General features: G+C 39.0%; 1 pseudogene; it reads right to left on the reverse strand.

The window, feature by feature from the left end:
• Positions 1–6,855: 6,855 nt before the first annotated feature.
• LOC101901933 (non-structural maintenance of chromosomes element 3 homolog) lies at positions 6,856–8,298 on the reverse strand (annotated as a pseudogene).
• Positions 8,299–21,829: the final 13,531 nt, after the last annotated feature.

Here is a 21,829-nt window from a genome sequence, read left to right on the forward strand (position 1 = left end):
GATAATGGCCCTGTGGAAAACAGAGAGGGCATCTAGGAAATAAGTGTGATTTAACAAGAATAAGAAAACAGAAGAGGAGCTGCTTCATAGGGTTCAGAGCATTGTTTAGAAAAATACTGGAGTTTTATAAGGAAGCTCTTAGTAGAAGAACCTAATAATTATAGTAGAAGAAGACCCTTAATAATTATTTGATGTCTAGATATACAAGGAAGTACATAACAAACTTAATTCAATAAAAATGAAAGAGAAGTAATTTACCTCTCATTTTATTTGATAAGTAAACAAAATAAGATATTATTTGAGTATTGCTTCCATAGCAGTTGAGATAATTATGGTTACCGGAGACCAATGGATTACTCTATTTATTAACTTTTTATTATAATATTCTCTGTACAAATGAGTTCATGAATTATAATTTTATTTAGATGTTTTATTCTGTTTTTTTCTACATTGTTTCTGCTACAATGATTTCTTTTGTTCTGTTTCCAACTTATATGTTGGTGTCTGTCTTTTATCATGGAAGGTTTCCTTAACATTTCAGGTTCTCCTTGGCTTTCGATTCATTTTTAACAAATTGAATTATTGGAAACTTTTATCTGGAGGCCTTCACTGAGGATTACTGAGTGAGTAACCACTGTTTACTTGTATTGCTAAATGACTTTGTACTTATTTTGGGAGGTTGTAAATTAATTTAAAGAGAACTCTTTCCCCTCCAGGTGCTGAGGGGGAGGATACCAGCAATTTGGGGGCTAAATTGGAGGAGACAGAGGTTTCAGTTCAATTTGGCTTTTAAGTGCTTATTCCCATCATCTTCAGCTCTCTGGTATTCATGAGGACAAGTATCTCCAGTTCAATTGTTCTCATGGGTAAACCTCCAGGCTTCCCTTCATCCAGAATGGAGATTGAGGAGTGAGCAGTAGCCTGGTAACATAGGCTTTGGGAAGATATTTGGTATGACAGAAGATGAGATGGTTGGATGGCATCACCGACTCGATGGACATAAGTTTGAGCAAGCTCCAGAAGTTGGTGATGGACAGGGAAGCCTGGCATGCTGCAGTCCATGGGGTCGCAAAGAGTCAGACACGACTGAGTGACTGAACTGAACTGAACAGGGGTACCTTACTATTCCTTATACAGAAATGAATCTAATGCTCCAATTTTGAATTCCTTCCCTCAAGATAACTTGTACCTCCAACATTCTCTATAATGTGTGTTGGCTTGTTTCCTTTTTTTTTTCCCCTAGGTTAAGTATTCAGATTTTAATTTTATCCACTCTGTTAATTCAGATTTTATCTATCTTCCAAAATTCTCTCTCTTCTCCCATTCTCTTTATCCATATAAGTACATATCTTTGTTAATTCATCTAATTTCAATTTAGTGGGCTTTGAGAGAGTAGAGGTAAGACGAGCTCAATTTTCCAACAAGTTTAGTAACTAGCCCAATGTGCAATTTTTTTCTACACCTCAAACCAATTAACCTAATTTCTAGCACGATCTACATGAGGTTGAGGGCTCCCACAGGTTAAGAGTTCAGGCCCACATGACTCCCTCCCGACTAGATGCCAATTATCAAGTCCAGGTTGTCACCTCCACTTTTGACTGGCTATAAATTGGAAGTTACTATGACCCCTTGGATTTGATTAATTGGTGAGAATATTTCATAAAACTCAGGAAGACAATTTACTTACTAGATTATTCATTTACTATAAAAAGATAAAAAACAGAAACAGCTACAAGGAGGAGATGCATAGGACAAATTATGAAGAAAGGCATACAGAGCTTCCTTGCTCTCTCAGATCATGCCACAATCCCAAGACCTCTAGATATCCACCATTGTGGAAACTCTCCAAACCTAGTATTTTGGGGTTTGTATGAAGGCTTCATTTATAGAGGCATAATTCGTTGGCCATTGGCAATTGATTTAACCTCCAGCCCCTTTCCCCTCCCTAGAGGTCAGGAGGTAGGACTAAAAGCTCCAACTCTCTAATCACAGGTTTGGTTCCCCTGGCAAACAAACACTTAGGTACTTTCCAAAATTCATCTTATTAACATAAACTCAGATGTGATTGAAATGAGTTTATTATGAATATCATGACCTCTTTATAACTCTTACCATCTAGGAAATTCCAAAAGTTTTAGGGGTTCTGTGCCAGAAAGGAGGGTGAAGACCAAACACATATTTCTTATTATTAATCACATTACTACTAGAAATCACCAGGTTACCCTCCCATTCTTACCTTCTGGCTCCTCAGCCATGATTGTCATTCTTTAATCATTTTCCCAAACTCACTACACTCAAACCATTTTCCCATTTCTTAATTTTTGTTCATCCTCACTAAAAGACCTTTCCCCCTCTTTTAAAAGATAAACTGAGGTGCATTAAAATTTTTTGAGTTTATTTGAGCAAAAGTCAATTAAAATCAGAAAGCATCAAACTGAAAGTGGTTAAGAGGTAAAACATTTATAGGAAAGACATGGAAGCAAAACAAGAAAATTATTTAATTGGCTATTAGCTTAGGGGTTCCCTGGTGGCGCTAGTGGTAAAGAACCCACCTGCCAATATAGGAGATGTGAGAGACATGGGTTCAATCCCTAGATTGGGAAGATCCCCTGGAGGAAAGCATGGTAACCCACTCCAGTGTTCTTGCCTGGAGAATCCCATGGACAGAGGAGCCTGGCTGGCTACTGTCCAAAGGATCAAAAAAAAAGCCATACACAACTGAAGCAACTTAACACACACTCAAGTGCAATCCTAAGGAACCTCAATTTATCATCACCACTTTGAAATGCTTTCTCTTTCCATATAGTCAATATTTTGTCCACACTTCAAAGCCCAGCCTATCTAGCATTTTTGTGAAATCATTCATCTTCACATCTTGAATTAATTTCTTTCTTTTATGTTCCTCCAATTGTATTTCTACTATAAAAGCAATATTATTCTGTCTCAAAAATAAAAACATGTTCATCTCAGTCATCTCCGTATACTTATCTATAGTATAATGTCTATAAATATTATTTAAATGCATGTTTGTTGAATTAAAATAAGCAGAACTCTAAAACTTTACAATATACAGTATCTATCCTGGTTTACTTTTGTTTCTCTTTTTATATCCTTCTAGCAGCAGGATCCCAAAGCTTAAGTATTAGGTATTCAGTATTAACATTCAGAACCACATCTCAATTTTAATAAAATCAAGTGGATATTTATTGAGCACTTACCATTAAATGAAAAAAAAATATTATGTGAACATGCTTACCTTGTGCTTGGTATGTTTTTTTTGGAGTTATGAGAGAGAAACATAATTAGTGTAAGGTTTTTAAACTGCTTTATTTAGCTTATAATGCAGTTAAGGAAACATACCCCAAAGTATGAAACTATAAAATTCAAAACAGTATAGAATAAAAGGCTGATTGTAGTTTCTGGGAGGGCTCTGATAAAGGAAGAAAATTGCATGGGTATAATTTCTGAAGAATGAATAAAAACTCCAAAGAATGCCCCAAAAAACGGGGGGGATTTAAAGTGAAAAAAACAAAATTTTTCAATCTCAGAGAAACTCCAAGATTTCATAAGGAGAGTATTCTGAATGGAGTAAGAGCAGATCAATTTTCAGGAGCTGTGGAGAAGTCAGTTGTCTAGGGATGTTTGACTATCACTAGCTTGAAAAAGAGGCATTCATAAAATGAGGAAACATGGGACCACTAATCAGAGGAATAAGATGATGTAAAAAACACTTTAGAAAATGCATGTCAAGCCTCCTGAAGAATGGCTATGTAAGGAGAAAGTCACTGGGAATCAGAATCAGCTCAGGAATTCCAAATCAAGGAATCTTACAATACTGGTGGGGCAATCAAGAGCATGAATGAGAGACACATTGTACTGGTCAAAGTTCACTGTATCTCCAGCTATTTTCATTTGCTCATTTCAATTAGTTGTTTTGTTTTTCCTGTGACAGAGCCATACTCTGGAGTTTCTTGCTGAGGTTCTGGTGAAGTTCAATAGGATAGATTCAAAGGGTCCAGTTTAAGGACAGTTCGGTTCAGTATAGTCACTCAGTAATGTGAAACTCTATGATGCCATAGATTGTAGCAAGCCAGGCCTCCCTGTCCATCACCAACTACCAGAGTTTACTGAAATTCATGTCCATTGAGTCAGTGATGCCATCCAACCATCTGATCCTCGGTCATCCCCTTCTCCTCCAGGCTTCAATGTTTCCCAATATCAGAGTCTTTACAAATGAAGAGGTTCTTCACATCAGGTGGCCAAAGTATTGGTGTTTTAGCTTTAGCATCAGTCCTTCCAATGAATATTCAGGACTGATTTCCTTTAGGATGGACTGGTTTGATCTTGCCATCCAAGGGACTCTCAAGACTCTTCTGTAACACCACAGTTCAAAAGCATCAATTCTTCGGTGCTCAGCTTTCTTTATAGTCCAACTCTCGCATCCATACATGACTAGTGGAAAATCATAGCTTTGACTAGATGGAATTTTGTTGTCAAAGTAATGTCTCTGCTTTTTAATATGCTGTTTAGGTTGGTCATAGGTTTTCTTCCAAGGAGCAAGCATCTTTTAATCTCATGGCTGCAGTCACCATCTGCTGTGATTTTGGAATGCAAAAAAATTAAGTCTGTCACTGTTTCCATTGCTTCCCCATCTATTTGCCATGAAGTGATGGGACCAGATGACATAATCTTAGTTTTCTGAATGTTGAGTTTTCACTCAACACTCAAAAAGCCAACGTTTTCACTCTCCTCTTTCACATTCATCAAGAGGCTCTTTAGTTCTTCTTTGCTTGCTGCCAAGAGTGGTGTCATCTGCATATCTGAGGTTGGTATTTGTCCCAGTAGTCTGGATTCCAGCTTGTGCTTCATCCAGCTTCATCTAGCGTTTCTCATGATGTACTCTGCATGAAAGTTAAATAAGCAGGGTTACAATATACAGCCTCGACATACTCCTTTCCCGATTTGCAACCAGTCTGCTCTTCCAAGTCCAGTTGTAATTATTGCTTCCTTACCTGCATACAGATTTCTCAGGAGGCAGGTCAGGTTGTCTGGTATTCCCATATCCTTCAGAATTTTCCACAGTTTGATATGATCCACACAGTCAAAGGCTTTGGCATAGTCGATAAAGCAGAAGTAGCTGTTTTTCCGGAGTTCTCTTGCTTTTTCGATGAGCTAATGGGAGTTGACAATTTGATCTCTGGTTCCTCTGCCTTTTCTAAATGCAGCTTACACATCTGGAAGTTCACGGTTCACATGTTGTTGAAGCCTGGCTTGGAGGATTTTGAGCACTACTTTGCTAACATGTGAGATGAGGGCAATTGTGCCATAGTTTCAGCATTCTTTGGCATTGTCTTTCTTTGGGATTGGAATAAAAACTGACCTTTTCCAGTCCTGTAGCCACTGCTGAGTTTTCCAAATTTTCTGGCATATTGAGTGCAGCACTTTAACAGCATCATCTTTTGCTTCCCATTTGCATGGAATATATTTCCCTTCTGGCCTGCAGAGTTTCTGCTGAAAGATCAGCTGTTACGCATATGGGGTTTCCCTTGTATGTTACTTGTTGCTTCTCCCTTGCTGCTTTTAATATTCTTTCTTTGTGTTTAGATTGTTAGTTTGATTAGTATGTGTCTTGCAGTGTTTCTCCTTGGGTTTATCCTGTATGGGACTCTTTGGACTTATTTCCTTTTCCATGTTGGGGAAATTTTCATCTACAATCTCTTCAAAAATTTTCTCATACCCTTTTCCTTTTACTCTTCTTCTGCTGCTGCTGCTGCTAAGGTGCTTCAGTCATGTCTGAGTCTGTGCGACCCCAGAGACGGCAGTCCACCAGGCTCTGCCCTCCCTGGGATTCTCCAGGCAAGAACACTGGAGTGGGTTGCCACTTCCTTCTCCAATGCATGAAAAGTGAAAGTGAAGTCGCCCAGTCGTGTCTGACTCTATGCGACCCCATAGACAGCAGCCCACCAGGTTCCCCTGTTAATGGGATTCTCCAGGCAAGAGTACTGGAGTGGATTGCCATTGCCCTCCCTGCTTCTTCTTCTGGGACCCCTATAATCTGAATGTTGGTGCATTTGATATTGTTCTAGAGGTCTCTGAGACTATCCTCAGTTCTTTTCATTCTTTTTATTCTGCTCTTCAGAAGTTATTTCCACCATTTTATCTTCCAACTCACTGATTCATTCTTCTGCTTCAGATATTTTGCTATTGATTCCCTCTAGAGTGTTTTTAATTTCAGTAATTGTGCTGTTTGTCTCTGTCTCTTTATTCTTTAATTCTTCTAGGTGTTTGTTAATTGATTCTTACATTTTCTCCATTTTGTTTTCAAAGTTTTTGATCATCTTTCCCATCGTTATTCTCAATTCTTTTTCAGGTATTTTGCCTATTTCCTCTTCGTTTATGTGGACTTATATGTTTCTAATTTGTTCCTTCATTCGTGTAGTATTTCTCTGCTTTTTCATTATCTTTTTTTAACTTACTGTGTTTGAGGTCTCCTTTTCCCAGGCTTCAAAGAAAGTTGAATTCTTTCTTTCTTTTGGTTTCTGCCCTCCTAAGATTGGTCCAATGGTTTGTGTAAGCTTTGTCTAGGGTGAGATTTGTGCTGAATTTTTGTTTGTTTGTTTGTCTGTTTTTCCTCTGATGGGCAAGGCTGAGTGAGGTGCTAATCTTGTCTGCTGATGATTGGGTTTGTATTTTTGTTTTGTTTGTTTAGATGAGGCATCCTGCACAGGGTGCTAATGGTGGCTGGGTGATGCTAGGTCTTGTCATATATATATATATAGATATAGATATATAAAATACAGTATTATAACTATAGTAGCAAAAAATATTGAACAAAATGGTCAGCCACACAGCATAGTAATTATCAATGTAAAAAATTATTTGGAAAAACTACATTATGCACATTGCTTAGAATGACTCAAAATGCTTATATGCATAGAAAACAGATTTTTTAAATAGCTGCATTAAAGTAAAAGGGGATATAGGCAATTACATTTTCGTTTTCAATTTACAAAGACTTTTCCCTTACAGAGTGGGGCAATTCAAAGGCCGGACAAGGGCTAGTTCTCTTATATTTCCTTGGCAGATCCAGATCAGGGTAGGAAGTTCAATTTGCTTTACAAAGCTAACAAGATCTTTACACCAAAAAACATAGACACTGAAGCAAAGCAAAACAAGTTACCTTCTAAATGAAAGTTTAGAATCAAAATGACTTACAAGAAGCAAAGTTTGCAAACACGTCCTGGAACTACCACGCATTTAAACAAGCAAGATGCTTCCTCCCACCTCCAGCCCTTCCCCCTGGGGAGGGAGCGGGCCCTGGGGTTTGTCTCAGATTTCAAGAGACTGGAGAAGGGGTTGAGGCAGGGGCAGTGGCTGGAGTCTGGCCCACGGGCTGGGGTTTGGCCCTCGCCTCCTCGTCCGCCAAAGCCTCGCGGTACTGCGCCGGCCAGTCCTTGGGGTCCTGGTTGTACATTTTAGCCACGAACTTAAGCACCTTCATCTTGCTGGTCTCCAGGTTGCTGCGCAGGCCCCACTGGAGCTTATAGTCCACGGGTTCTGTGTGCAGGATGCACCAGTAATCCAGGTATCGCTGCCGCAGGACATCCTCGGTAATGAGTTTCTTGGGGTCCCTGAAGACAAGGTGCTTCTTGGTGGGGTGTACCCCTAGGCGCCGCAGGAAGTCCCAGATCTCGGTCTCCTTGATGCTATTGCCTTTCATGAAGATGAGCCTCAGCAAGATCATGAGGAGCCCAATGGTGGGCATGCCCTGGTCGCCGTGCACCTCCGCATCCTCTTCCACCCACTCCAGCGTGTTGACCAGAATGTAGGTGTTGCTGCGGGGCTCCAGCTCCACCAGCCGGTACCCGAACACTACTCCAGGTGCTTGGCCGCCCGCCACAGCAGCTCTGGGAGCACGTCCTTGTCGTTGCCGACTACATGCCGCAGGATGTCAGTGCGGCGGATAGGGATCTTCCTCTGATACTTGATCAACAAGAACTGCACCAGCTCCGCCACCTTCAGCGCCAGCTGCTTCTGGGAGCGTGGCTCGGGGGCGGGGGAGGCCTGGGCCTGCAGCTGCGCCGCAGCACCACCCAGCCCGCGAGACGTGCTCGGGGCTTCCTCACTGCTGCCACCCAGCTCCCGCTCGACCTGGGAGCTGGGGCAGCCTCGGCTCTTTGGCTTTTGCGACATGTTGCAGCGGCGCGACCCCAACCGCGCAGATTCCCAGTAACCGGCAGCAGTGGCAGGGATTGAAGGTTGGTTAGCGGTTAGTCCGTGTAGCTGTGGGCGGGCCCTGAGGAGACGCGGTTGTGTCACGGAAGCTGTGGGCTTGCGTCACGGAGGCTGCGCGTTGCGTCATCGAGGCCGCGCCGCGTCTAGGGGTCGCTCCCGTCTGGCCAGCGGCCACGGCCAGCAGCGGCGGTAAGAAGCTGGTACTCCTTGCAGCCTTGTGGGTTTTATTATGACTAAGTGTCGTCCTTATTCGGAGAAGGCAATGGCACCCCACTCCAGTACTCTTGCCTGGAAAATCCCATGGACGGAGGAGCCTGGTAGACTGCAATCCATGGGGTCGTGAAGAGTCGAACACGACTGAGTGACTTCACTTTCACTTTTCACTTACATGCATTGGAGAAGGAAATGGCAACCCACTCCATTGTTCTTGCCTGAAGAATCCCAGGGATGGCGGAGCCTGGTGGGCTGCCGTCTATGGGGTTGCACAGAGCTGGATACGACTGAAGCGACTTAGCAGCAGCAGTCGTCCTTATTACCAAACTCTGCAGATGGCGAACAGGAAGCAGAGCTCCTGAGCGAGTGTGCAGCTTTGATCAGGATCACACCCAGGCCAGGGCTGTAGAAACTTGAGAGTCAAGAGCTCTGAAATCAGGGCTGTTCGTAGGTGAAGGAAACTCCCAGGATGAATATGGGAGAAAAATACGGCGAAGGGCGTGGAAAGGAAGTAAGAGCAATTTCTTTCCACACAAAACTGGGCGTAAAGAGAATTAAAAGACCCCAAGGACTACTAGTTGGCCTTCTCCAGCCCCTTCTCACCATTTTCCGCCAATTACTTTCTCTAAAGCCTGAATCTGTTTAGAAACAATGGTAAACACAGCCTCGTCTTGCAAGCAGGGATCTCTCTGTCTCTTCACCTTTCAGCCTTGATACTCTGTGTAATCAACTCTGTCAGCCGGACAGCTATGGTACAGTCACCCCAGAAATCACGATGAGTAGAGGGTTTTTCCTTGGTCCAGGGAGTATTATCTCTTGGAAGCACGTGCTCATGGAAAGCATGGGCCTTGAGCTCACAACCACAAATTTGGCTGAAATGGCTAAGAGAATGCTAAGAGACAGAGAAGTCAGTCTCAAGAGACTGAAAGGTTGTTGTTGAATCATGCAAAGACACTGGGATTCTTGGCCCCCAGAGGAGAAGAATTCAATCCAGGGCCAGAGACGAGGCTTGATCGCTCAGAGCTTTTGTGTAATAAAGTTTTATTAAAGTATAAAGGAGATAGAGAAGGCTTCTGACATAGGCATCAGAAGGGGGCAGAAGAGTACCCCTGGGTCTTATATTCAAGTGGTTTACTTTGTGTGAGTTCTCACTATATGATACTCCCTAAGGTTACTGGAAGTCTAGGTCTTGGAGTCAGTGCTATCACTCCAAAGGCTCAGGGCTTGATCTCTGGTCAGGAATGAAGATTCCACAAGTGGTTTTTTATGGCACTAAGTGAGATTAAAACAAATATCTGAAAATGAGAAACCAAAGATGAATCCCAGACAAATGTCACTTACAAAATCAGGCAAATAATTAAAATAGTGGAATATATACATATACACCCATGAGCAATCAAAACACTCCAACAAAAATAAAATATGGTAGATTGACCCAGTGAACAAAGGAAATAAAAAATTATATTTACCAGTTAAGAACAAAACTAAAGCACGAACTGGAAAACAAAATTAAAGCAGGGTGTCAAGTGGGAAATAACGCAATGAAAATAAAACTAACAAATATGTTGAGAGGAAAGAAAGAATAGATATGCAAAGTTAAATGGAAGTACATGAAGAAGATTTATATACATTAAAGATTAACTGCAAGGAGAAAAGAACAGTAGGAAAGGCAAACAAAGAAATAAATGTAGAAAAAATATAATAGGTTTTAAAAATTAAAATTTAAAATTATAAAAAAGAAAAAAGAAAGAAAAAAATGGAAGAAGACATTTAAAAGGAGAAGAAAAAAAAAAAGGAAAACTCCACAGAACTGCAAAAGTCTAATGTAGAGGCAGAGGTTTATATCAAAAATAAAGTGTGACTGAATATACACATTTACATATACACCCATCAGCAGAATCAAAACAGTCCAACAAAAATAAAGTACAATAGAATGACCTGGCAAACAAAGGAACCAAAAATTATATTTACCAGAACAAGACTGACTAAAGCATAAACTAGAGAACAAAACTAAATCAAGGTGCAAAGTGGGGAATAAAGCAATGAAAATAAAACTAACAAATATGTTAAGACGAAAGGAAAGAAATGAAGAAAAGATACGCTAAGTTAAATAGAGGTAGATTAAGAAGATGTACATACATTAAAGATCAACTGCAAGGGGAAAAGAACAGTAGGAAAGGCAAACAAAGGAATAAATGTAGAAAAATAATAACTGGTTTAAAAAATTAAAATTAAAAAAAGAGAAAAGAAAAAAAAGGAAAACTCCACAGAACTGCAAAAGCCCAATGTAGAGTCAGAGGTTTATAACAACTATAAAAAATGTGACTGGGAAAAAGGAAAAAAAAAAACTCAAAGCTTAATTGTATTTCATAGTGCCAATAAAATTGACAACTGTAACAGAGGAGGAAAATAAAGGAAACAGAAAAAAATTCAAAAGAATCTACAGAACAAATCAAAACATAAGTATAATAAATGTTTTTCTTGAGTCACTGTTGTCAGAGTCCTTTCCCTCACTGGGAGTAACAGTCCACCTCATCTCCCTAGGATGTCCTCCAACACTGTGCTGACCTCTGGACCTGCTGTGGGGGCATCTCAGATTCGAATCTGGTCTTACTCCTATGTGTTCTTGCCTCCAATGTCCATAGCTATCAGAAGTAGTGCTTTTCTTTTGTGAGAGCTCTCAATGACCTTTTATGTATTCCATAGACACAGAGTCTGCCTAGTTGATTATGTGGATTTAATCTGCAGCTTGTATAGCTGTTGGGTCTTCTTCCTTACCCACACTGCCCCTGCGCACCTGTGAGGGCTAGGTGTGGAGGTGGTGCAGCTGCTCGGGTTGCAGGGGTTCTGGCAGCACCAGGTACTCAAGGGAGTTGGCTGCTAGAGCAGCAGGAAATGTAGTGCTCTAGAAGAGTATGGAAACCAGTATTGGCCAATATACTCCAGTATTCTTGCCTGGAGAACCCCTTCCCTGACAGAGAAGCCTGTCAGGCCACAGTCTACAGGGTCACAAAGAGTAGGACAGTACGGAAGGGACCCTGAGCACATAGATGCAAGACTGTCTTTGGCTCTGACAGCTCTACCCCAGTGAGAGTTGAGCGTGAAGGTGGCACAACTGCTTGGCTTGTGGAGATCCTGGCAATGCAAAGTGTGCAAGGACACGGATTGCCTCCACTGCAGGTATTATGGCCCTGTCAGAGTCTTTTTTTTTTTTTTTTTAGCCTCTTGTAGCTGGCAATCAGAAGGCTTCTTTGGCCTGTCTTTCTCCATAGCTCCACCTGTTTGGGCACTTAGAGGGCTCCCTTGCCTGGGGTCCTTCTCTGTTGTTCCACACGTCAGGCACATAGATGGGCCACCCTGGCTGGGGTCCTACTCTGTAGATCAGTGCATCAGTCACTTAAAGAGGCACCCTGAGTGGGATCCTACTTTTTATCAGTGTGTCAGGCATTTGATGGGCCTGCCTTTCTATTGTTCAGCTGCCAATGCTGAGTGTGGGGAGAGAGAGGCTATGGTGATGGCTCCACTCCCTATGCATGACTCAGCAGTATTGCCTTGCTTCCATGGCTGCCTGGGTTTCCTGCCACCACAATCTCCTCCCTCACATCCCTTCCATCCATCTCTCTGCAGTCATCAGCAGCCCTTGCCCTGGGATTGCTCCACAATCCCTAAATTCCAGCTCCCAGCCGCTGTGCCTTCCAGGGGACTTGTGTCCCTGTCCAGGGTGGGTATGGCTGTGGCAAGGACTGTATGATTCTCATTCCATTTAGGCTGCCACAGATCAGTTGTTTCACTCTCAGCCTTAAATGTTCCTCTTCTGACTCAGACAAGTGCCCCGAAGTGGAGATTGGATGCCTGCTTCAGTTCCTGCCACTGGCCGAGTGCAGGTCCAGTCCTACTAACACTCCTGTTTTTCCCCCTAGTTCCTTCATCCTACTGAGTTTTGCGTGGTTCTGTGTTTTCTTTTCCACTGGTCAGATAATCTTGTCTGCTCTCAGCTGGTGTTCTGCATGTACTTCTGTGTCTGAAGGTGTACTCCTGATATATCCGCGGAGAGAGATGTACTCCATGTCCACCTACTCCTCCGTCGTATTGTTCTCATGTGTGATAGATTTTAATCTGACTTTTACTCCAGTTTTCTAAGGGTAGGTCTTTTTGGAGTACAGGTTTTGATGAGAGAATGGTAGTGAAAGAAAGAAAACAAAAGTGACTGGAGGCTTGGGGAATTGGCAAAGGCACCCTAAGAAGAGAGAAAATGAGTATACAAAGTGGACTAACACAGGCATTAGTGCCAAAGACCAACCCTCTTCAATTTAATATTCCATGTAGGTCCAGTCAGAGGTGAATTATGAACCCAAATATTAATCCAGAATAATGGTAGCAATTTCCAAGCATGTCTTCTTGAAAACAAAGATCCACAAGTTGAAGGTTCATCCTTTGTTTCCTTTCCTGTTACCCTTGACTTCAATTAGATAACTGTCATATAATACTTCCAGGGACTGTAGGGATAAAGCACCTCCTGCTATCAGTCCCTTCCTTAGGGATTCATGGTTAACTCATTAGTTAAGAATGAGGCAGTGTGTGTGTCAATTCAAGAGTTCAAGTAAAGAGTTTTACCTTTAAATTTATTTCAGAAAATGTTTTGATATTTGGAATATAATGTATCCCTGGATGGCTTATTTTATTGCTACCCCTCTGCCTTTATCTCTATTCCCTTTATCTCCACCAATGAAGGAGTCACACTGTGGGATAAGGATTGTTGGGCGGGAGGTCATAATCAAGTGAAACCTTATTACATCTTTAGTCTGAAATTATATTTCTCTAAATATTGCCATAGGGAAAAATTCAATGGGTATAAACAGAAAGTGCTCAAGTATGAGAAAAATAGAAGTATTTGAGTTTTTGAAATGAATTTGAATGAAGTATTTGAGTTTTGAAAAATACTTTGAAAAAATTTGAAGTATTTTGAAGTATTTGTATTTGAAAAATACAATTAATAAAGAAAAACATCCAAAAGGTACATAATTCTGCTTCTAGGGTCTGAAAAAGATGAGCCATAAAGTGTAATCACTTTATATTAACAATTTCCATCTTCTCACATTCATAATTGCTTTAGCTAATATAAAAGTTAAGATCTTAATATGATTAGACATTTGTTTGGGTGAACTGAAAAATTTTGTATAAAGAAATGATAACACAAGGGTATAGAAAATGTACTACTTTAGAAAAGATAGTGGGAGAAATATATTCCAGTGGTGCTGGGTCTCGTGGTTCTTAATTTGCATATAAATAATTAATATGCATACCCCAATAATGCCAGCTTCCAAGGAATACATTCAGTATGAATTATGCAGAAACACTTCAGAAATGCCTGTAATAGTCAAGGGGATTACCACCCTCTACAGTATGTAGAAAATAAAAATAATTTATTTGAAAAATGAAATATAAATAGAAGATCTGATTCAAAGCATTCAGGAAAGGAAAGTTTCTTGGTCAACTATCAACTGTCTTGTTTGTTTATTTTTTTAATGTGTGCTTTATCTTCTAGGAATTGTAAAATTGTAACAGACTTCAGGAATACAAAGGTGCATATGAGTTTGAGGGGGGAAAAAAGAAGAAACAATAAGGGATATGGGGAAGAAATAGTACAAACTATTTTTACAGAAGAAATAATAAGGGATGCAGGAGAAACTACAGAAGAAATAGTAAGGGATATAGGGAAAACTCTGAATTAGCTCCATAAAAGAGTCACTTGAATTGAAGGAAGAGTTGAAGAAATACATCAAAGGAGGAGAGAATGCATGTATTTTTAAAAGTTCTATATCAAAGAATAGAAATAATGATTCAACATGTGTTTGGAAGATTTGCTGGATAACAGGATTTATGTAGACTACATTTAACAATCATAAAAATATCAGCATATGCCAAGACTAGGGTTACCTTGTGGCTTGGCTAGTATGTGATAAGAACATTCTTCCTGTTTAGGCAGGATCGACTGCCTCTGATCAAATTGGTCTAGAACTGGGAAAGAGACATGAGTGTCCACTGAGGTTCAAATAAGTCATTTTTATAATTTATAATTTTTGTGGCCTCTTTTTCATTTTTTATATTATTAAAATATGACAATACATTTACAGGAGATTTAGAAAACACAGAACAAGTTTACATATAGTTCCACTATATATTACAATACATTTTTTTAAGTAGGTAAATTAAGATTTTTAGTTGGAGTTTTAATATCAAACTCACAAAAGTTAATAAATGAATATGCAGGGAATATATCACCTACTATATCATCAATAGTAGGATATAGTAGACCTGAAAAACACTATGAACCAGTTCAACATAAAAGATTTTTACAGGTTTCACACAGAGGATACAAAATCTATTCAAGTTCCTATAGACTATAAACTAGGAAGCCTTGGAACATATCCAAGGACATAAGACCAGGTGCAAAAATTTAATGGTCTAAAGGTGTTAAAATAATGAAGAGTCTGTTCTCTTATCACTGTGGAATTATGATAGAGATCAGTATCAGAGGATATTTGAAAACAACCCACAAATATTCAAACGCAATGTGACATTTACCAAGAGAGAACTTTGACTTAGCCATGCCATTGAAAGCTTCAATAAAGTTAGAAGACTGAAGCAGCGAAGAGGGTGATTGCAGAAAAGAAAGCATTTAAATGAGAAATTAGTATCAAAATGAGAAATTAACATCAAAGATACTTTAAAACTCCCATGTATTTGGAAATTAAATGTCCATTTTTAAGTGATGGGTGCATCTAAGAAGCCATAACAAGGAAATAGAAAATATTTGTAATAACATAAAAATGAAAAAAGAATTTAGCAGAATATTTGCATGCAGCTGAAGCTCCTCAATGCAATGAAATACAATGTGGAGTCTTGAATAAGGTATGAAAGCAAACAATGGACACTAACATAAAATTTGGTGAAATTTGAATAAAATCTGTACTTAATAACACTGTATTACATTTAATTCCCTCTTTTCTGTTTTTTACAACATAGTATTGCTTTATGGTCTCAGAATTGGATTAGGAGTTTCAAGTCTCATTCAAAAAAACTTTTAAAGATCACTAAGATAATGAAACTTCTAGACTTTTAGCAGTAATACTAGATGCTAAAATACATGGAACTGTATCAAAGTTTTGAGTGAATATAAATTAGAAATCTAGCATTCTATCCATACTAAGTCAGACAAGTGGAATCAAAATGTCATTAGTTTTTTAGCTAGACAAAAATTCCCAAGTTTTCTAAAATATATATATTATATTGTACATAGTACACACACACGTATACAAAAGTTTATACTACATTTGATAAAGGCTTGAGATAGAACATCAAAAACAGAAAAGAAGAAAAGAAGAGATGGAGAAAGTGGAAAACATAAATTAAATGAAATGGGGACACTAAATATGAAATAGAAAAAGTGAAACAAACTAAATAAAAGTGAAGATCATCATATAGTCCAGTTTTTTTTTAAACATGGCTTCCCATAAGAACATATCTGGAGCTCTGGAGAGAAAAAAAAAAAAACCTGGGCATTTGTATTCTTCACAAAATTCCAAGATGATCCTGATATGCATCTGGATTTTAAAAAGTGGTAAGAAAGCTGTGGTACATATACACAATGGAGTATTACTCAGCCATTAAAAAGAATTCATTTGAATCAGTTCTAATGAGGTGGATGAAACTGGAGCCTATTATACAGCGTGAAGTAAGCCAGAAGGAAAAACACCAATACAGTATACTAACGCATATATATGGAATTTAGAAAGATGATAACAATAACCCTGTGTACGAGACAACAAAAGAGACACTGATGTATGGAACAGTCTTATGGACTCTGTGGGAGAGGGAGAGGGTGGGAAGATTTGGGAGAATGGCATTGAAACATGTAAAATATCATGTATGAAATGAGATGCCAGTCCAGGTTCAATGCACAATACTGGATGCTTGGGGCTAGTGCACTGGGATGACCCAGAGGGATGGTATGGGGAGGGAGGAGGGAGGAGGGTTCAGGATGGGGAGCACATGTATACCTGTGATGGATTCATTTTGATATTTGGCAAAACTAATACAATTATGTAAAGTTTAAAAATAAAATAAAATTTAAAAAAAAATCAAAAAAAAAAAGTGATTACAGGTTTTTCTATTAAGTGGTGGTTTTACTGATATTGTTGCTGTTGTTCAGTAGCTCAGTCATGTCCAACTCTTTGCAACCCCATGGACTGCAGCTCGCCAGGCTTCCCTGTTCTTTACTATCTACTGGAGTTTGCTCCAATTCATGTCCATTGAGGCAGTGAAGCCATCCAACCATCTTATCCACTGTCGCCCCCTTCTCCTCTTTTCCTCAATCTTTCCCAGCACCAGGGTCTTTTCATGACTCAACTCTTTGTATCACGTGGTCAAAGTGTTGGAGCTTCAACTTCAGCATAAGTCTTCCCAATGAATATTCCAGGTTGATTTCCTTTAGGATTGACTGGTTTAATCTCCTTGCTTTCCAAGGGACTTTCAAGAGTCTTCTCTAACACCACAATTCGAAATCATCAGTTTTTGGCACTCAGCCTTCTTTATGGTCCAGCTCTCACATCCATACCTGACTACTGGAAAAACCAAAGCTTTGACTATACGTACCTTTGTCAGCAAAGTGATGTCTCTGTTTTTCAATATGTCTTTGGTATTATTGTTCTCCAGTTTGTGGGTTGCCCACTCAGCAAGTAAGGAATTTGATTTTATAGTGATGGTGTCCCTCCTACCATCTTGTTGTGGCTTCTTTGTTTTTGGACATGGGGTATCATTGTGTGTGTGTGTGTTCTAGCATCTTCCTGTAGATAATTTTTCAACAGCTAGTTGTGGTTTTGGTGCTGTCACAGGAGGACATCCAAATAAGTTACTTTACTTGTGGAGTTTCATGGGGCCAATGTCAATGGCATTAATGAACAAAACCCATTTGAGGTTTTAAAGAGATGAGACTTCTTGAATTATCTCAGTTTTGTTTTTCTATATTTTTGCACTTCATTGAGTGGGCTTTATTCAAACATTGCCCTCTTCATCTGCAAAAAGATACAAGAACATAGTCCCTAGTTACACAGCAATATATATTCTTGCTGGGCCACAACTCGTAGGTACAAACAGTTTCAGAGATTTGAGAAAAATTCGTGCACTAGAGCATAGCAGTTAATGTCAGGGTCTCTAGAATCATATGGTTTTTGTTTAGTCATTAGGTTGTATTCAACTCTTTTGTGACCCAGTGGACTGTAGCCAGCCAAGCTCCACTGTCCATGGGACAACCCAAGAAATAATACTAGAGGGGTTTGCCATTTCCTTCTCAAGGGGATCTTCCCAACCCAGGGATTAAATCCGTGTTTCCTGCATTACTTCCCTGGTTGCTTAGATTATGAAGAATCTGCCCTCAATGTAGGAGACCTGGATTAGATCCCTGGGTCAGGAAGATCCCTGGAGAAAGGAATGGCTACCCACTCCAGTATTTTTACCTAGAGAATTCCTTGGACAGAAAAGCCTGGCCGGCCACAGTCCATGGAGTCACAAAGAGTCAGACGTGACTGAGTGGCTAACACAATACTCCTGAACTGCAGATGGATTCTTTAGTGTGGAGCCACCAGGGAAGCCCCTAGAACCACATTGTGAGTGTGTACTTAGTGGCTTCAGTCATTATATTGATTTTTATTTTGTACTGTCCGTGAAACCTTTCTAACTCTTGGCTTCCTATTAAAGTAGCACCCATTTCAAAAGTTTCTAGGTATAATACTTTACAAAATGCCCAGTTCTCAATGTGTTAGCTGTTAAAAGCTTCACCACTATTATTCTTGGTATTTTATAAGATTTATAATAACCATTATAAAGTCACATTTTGATCTGTAGACATAAGAGCTAGAAAATGTTATTCAGAATGATAAAAAATATCTTAAACATTTTTACATAATGCCTCCAATGTCTTCCCAGGCATGCAGACTTCAAACTCTATAGAAGACCCAGAAAAATGGCAAACTACTTTATTATATTTAGAAGTGAATTGTACTTATTTTAACATGCAGAACTAAATTTTCATATCCTAAAAAATGTCCAACCTGTAGCTTTGTTTGACATAAACATACAATTGGGAAAATACGTATTTGTATTAATGAAATAGATATGAATATAAAGAGATACTTCAGGAAAAACAATTATTCTACTTATAATAGCTGTGAATTTGTTTTGATAGAAGCAAGTATCACAGACATGCAGAATGATGAGATATTCTCTTCTGTCTATTGTATCAGAGACTGACTTGGTTGATCCATTACACTTATGCCTGCATAGAACCTGCCAGAAATAGATCAATTTCAACATACAGAGACAAAATCAAATCATGAATGTGTTCTTCTGAGTTTTATCTAGTGACTTAATGGTAGTGGATGAGCTGCCAGTAAATGATTCATAATAGTAAGATCAATCCCACTCTGTTCTCATCATGCAAAAAGTTGCAGTAAAGTCAAGGAAAGCTTCAGTACAAAAAAGGATAGAGATATGATACAAGAGACCTGGGTGTGCTGCAACCTATATTTCCCTTCTGGATATCCTCACCATCTTTCTAGGTTATATATTTATCTCCAAATAATTAGCAACTAGGGGACTTACTATCTAATCATCTTAGTTGACTGGTCATGGAATCACCTTGCTGAATCCAAAATTGATCAATATTTATAAATATATCAATACTAAGACCCCCTTTGTTCCCTTCACTAGTGTGGAATTTCCTACTCCATTGTTAGAATCTTCAACAACTCAGAAGCTTTCTTTCGAATCTATTTTTGGAGGAACTTCTAATGCCAACTGGACTGAACTAGCCCAATATGTCTTTTCAAAGTTTGGGAAGCTGATCACCCATGTGCCCTGTTAGAACATGGTGTAGAATTTATATTGACTTTTTTTTTAACTGACCCCAAGGCTTCATTTATATTTCAGTTCTCTGTATATGGCTTCTATTAATAACAGTTTATAACTTATTCCTCATGGAAATCCAACCAATATTAAATGGCAGAGGAAGAAGGATATTTTTACCAGTTAATCCACATTCTTATTTCCCTTTTCTTCCTCATTTCTTCTTCCTTCTTTGCCATTGACAACTGAGGGGGGAAAAAAGGACACCTTCCTCTCCTTGCTCTTTGCTGATTAAACTAAGAAGTAAGACCTTTAAAACACTAGATGACAGATATATGAATAGCTTGAGGGATCTACCTGACTCTCTGCTTTTATTCAAGAAACTTAGGTGGTAAAGTCCTACAGAAATCACCTGCACAAGGCAAGCCAAAAACAGATTTTTGTTTTTTAATTAAGCCTCATATAATCAATGAATTCAGTTGGTAATTTTTCTAGCTTTTCTGGCTTCCTTCCCCACTATTCCAAAACACTGATATTCAAAAGCTTTGTTTTAATCTTTTCCTTACCTCCACACTCTGTTTTCTTGATTTTATTCTAAATTCAGAATATGCTTTAAACATAAATTCTATTATTATGTTGGCAAGAAATTAAAATCAGTGCATGATATTCAAACTAAAGTTAGAGAGAATTTTTTTTTTCTAGAGAGATGTCACTATTTCAAGAACCTGGATGCCTAACAGCAATTGCAACTATGTATTTATCCCAATTTGTGAATTCATATGTCAGAATTATTTTCCAGCAAATCAGATCCTATAGGAGAAATACTCTGTCAAGGTATTGATTTTAACAGGCAGTGCATTAGTTATCAAAGTCAGGAGTAGGTCTCCCTAGCCCCTTAATCTATTTTTCTTTTACACACACACACTGTATTTCTTCACTGCAATAAACAGAGTTTGATTAATTATGGAAATGTTCCTGTCACTTTATTTACCCAGTATCATCAAGAAATGAGATAAAGCTCAATGATCCAGAATGATGTTAGAAAGTTCTCAAAAGAGGAGCCAGACAAAGAGAAAGCTGACCCTTCTGTACCATGTCTTTCCTAGAAGATGTGGTGAGCTAACAGAACAACTGACCAGGGCCTTTTATGCCTATTTAGAGGACAGCGTTCTCTGTCTTATGGGGATTATGCAAAATGGTATAACTACCAAAGAATTCTGAAAAGAAATTTAATAAGCCTAGAAATTTAAAGAGAAAACTATCAGAGCACATTAAACATTATCTGAACAATCTTTTCCAAACATGCTTGAATGCCTAATCTAAGACTTTGACTGTTTCTGAAGATATAATAAGCAGGGCAAATACTTAGCCTTCTCTGAGCCATTATTTCCTCATTTGTAAAATCAGGAAAAGAATATATACGTTACTGGGTGCATTCAATGAGACAATACATGTTAAAAGTAGTGAAAGTGTTAGTCACTCAGTGGTGTCCGACTTTGTGACTCCATGGGCTATAGCCCACCAGGATCCTCTGTCCATGGAATTCTCCAGACAAGAATACTGGAGTAGGTAGCTATTGCCTTCTCCACGGGGCCTTCCTGACCCAGGGATCAAATCCCGGCCTTCCACATTGCAGGCAAATTCTTCACTGTCTGAGCCACCAGGAAAGCCCCCAATATATGTTATTAAGTACCTGTCTTATAGTAGGGATTCAAATAGGGTAATTTTATAACTCATGTGGCAATACAAACTTTAAGATTTTGTGATCATTTACAGTGGAAACATTTTAAAAATATATTAAAAACTTTATTGTCTTACTAAGCCAAATATGCTGGATGAAACGATTTTATTGGTCACTCGAGAGCATCTCTATTGCACATTCTAAGAGGATTGCCACTAAGATGAATTCTATGTAGGCTATTTTGCCCAACATCTTGGCTCATAGCTCTGTCCAGAAGTTTTAAGTTGCCAGAAATCTAACCTCCACATTAAGTAACTTTGAATTTCCTTCCTAGTAATAATGATACATTTAGAAATTGGTAAGGAAAGACAATTTCCATTCAAAGGCCTGCATAGCAAAGTATATTTTATTTGGATAACTCCAGTATGGGGCAAAAAGTGACCTACACTGGGAATAGAGAAACAATTGTGTAGAAATAATTACAGTCCAAAAAAACATTCTCAAATCCTGAGTTTTAATAAAAATGTGGATCGACTTGGGAAATAAGCGATGGCCAGGAGCAAGTGATACTGTTCAGCATATGAGGTTAACTGAGAAAAAATAGAGGTCATAGGCAAAGAGTCTGAGTTAATGGCAGATGATTTCAACCCTTCAGAAAGCCTTTCAGACAAGAAATTCATAGCTAGAGGGACAATGTATCAGAGGAAATGTAAAGCTCATCCTAGACTCAAAAGCTAACACCATTCAAAATATGTATTTTGAGGGAAAGCTTGATAAACTGCAAATTGATTAGTTTGG

The sequence above is a fragment of the Bos taurus genome, chromosome 11 (genome assembly GCF_002263795.3).
Source record: "Bos taurus isolate L1 Dominette 01449 registration number 42190680 breed Hereford chromosome 11, ARS-UCD2.0, whole genome shotgun sequence".
Lineage (NCBI taxonomy): Eukaryota > Metazoa > Chordata > Mammalia > Artiodactyla > Bovidae > Bos > Bos taurus.